General features: G+C 52.2%; 1 protein-coding gene across 1 annotated transcript in view; it reads right to left on the bottom strand.

Annotated features, from left to right (window-relative positions):
* TEAD1 (TEA domain transcription factor 1) overlaps window positions 1–1659 on the bottom strand; it is a 157467-nt gene that overhangs the window by 33888 nt on the left and 121920 nt on the right. The window lies entirely within an intron of this gene.

The following is a 1659-nucleotide window of genomic DNA, read 5'->3' on the forward strand; positions in this document are numbered from 1 at the left end:
GCACAAAGCCAGCCACCAAAGAGCAATACCCTCCAACCAGCATGCTGCCCAACGTACACGGGCGAAGAAAAATGCCGCAACACCTTCCCTGCTGAGCGGTCCTGCCGATGAAAGGGTTAGTAAAGCTCGCCACAGGCATTAGACAGCGCAGCTGGACGTGGGAGCGTGACTTGACCGCGGAAAGACTGATCGCATGCGTGCATGCTCTTGTCGCCAAAGTGTGCATGTTCATGCAATGGAAGAGACCCCCGCGCGCACTCACACAAATGGTGGCAGCTAGCAATGGTGCAGAGGGGGCGACTGGGAGCGGCTGAGAAAATCTGGGCAGCTGTGACCCCAAAGAATGGTCAGCCAGAGACATCTGCTGTTACCCGCTGACCTAACACTTATCAGTCCACGTCTAGGGGAAGGTTAAAAAAAAAGGACCGAGACCAAGCTAGAGACGGAGTGCGAGCCGTCCTTACGGCTCATCAGTTACAAACTATTAAGTAGTAACTCCGAGCGTGGCAGAAGGACCTTTCAGCGTGGTGATGGTGGGCACTTTCCTGCCCATCACATGCTTACTGATTCTCTGTCCCTAGGCCAGTGATGGCGAACCTTGGCACTCCAGCTGTTTTGGAACTACAAGTCCCATGAGGCATTGCAAGGCTCTGACAGCCACAGACATAACTCCCAGAGGCAGATGCATCTTGGGATTTGTAGTTTTGGCACAGCTGGAGTGCCAAGGTTCGCCAACACTGCCCTAGGCTGTACAGCTTGTCTGGAGACTTCCCAAGCAGTTGCACAAGCAACATTTAGGGTGCCTGCCCCAGCTCTTCACCTTCTCTGAGGGGGTCACCCTACCTGCTTCTGCTGTCCATTTGACCTTAGATGGACCTTAGATGGAGGCTGAAGGCCACAGGATGGTGGAACTTCAATATAAACCATAGAGGTTCTTAAGTTTAATTTTAAGATTAAGGAATCCATTACTCTGCCAATATATGTGAATTTACTAAATGACATTACAGCAGTGTTTCCTCTGGTGAGACCATGCCTGTGTCCTCTACATGGGAAGACCATTATATAGGATCTGCTACAATATCTCCCCTTCCATGCTGAATGTTATGGAGGAGTAGGATGCAGGACCCCGGGTGAGGGATGTTACCAGTGCCACCCATCCTGCGCTCCATCCATCTATAACTGCACTTCCTGTTCATCACCTTACAGGACAACCAGTATTATTAGATGTTAAATTGTCACCTGCCAGGTGGCGGCACAATATCATTTAGGTGACCAGGCCGAATTTATTAAAATGACGGAAGCGGCACGTGTCCTGCGGGGGGGGGGGGCCTTTTTATATATACAGTGGTACCTCGGTTCACAAACGTAATTCGTTCCGCGATTCTGGTCTTCGAACCGAATCAAACCGCGATCTGGACTAGAGGAACTTGTTAAAGATGTCACCAGTAGTGATGGGCTCCGGCGTGTTCGCAGCTCCACGTGCCGAGCCCGCCAGGAAGCTGACAGCGCCAATCACAGGTACCGAGACATGATTCCGGTCCGCAGCGGCAGAGATCGGTAAATGTCTCAGTACCTGTGATTGGCGCTGTCAGCTTCCTGGCCGGGCTCGGCACGTGGAGCTGCGAACACGCACGAGCCCATCACTAGTCACCAGCGCAT

The sequence above is a fragment of the Nanorana parkeri genome, unplaced genomic scaffold, assembly GCF_000935625.1.
Source record: "Nanorana parkeri isolate BGI_ZX_2015 unplaced genomic scaffold, ASM93562v1 scaffold10, whole genome shotgun sequence".
Classification (NCBI taxonomy): Eukaryota; Metazoa; Chordata; class Amphibia; order Anura; family Dicroglossidae; genus Nanorana; species Nanorana parkeri.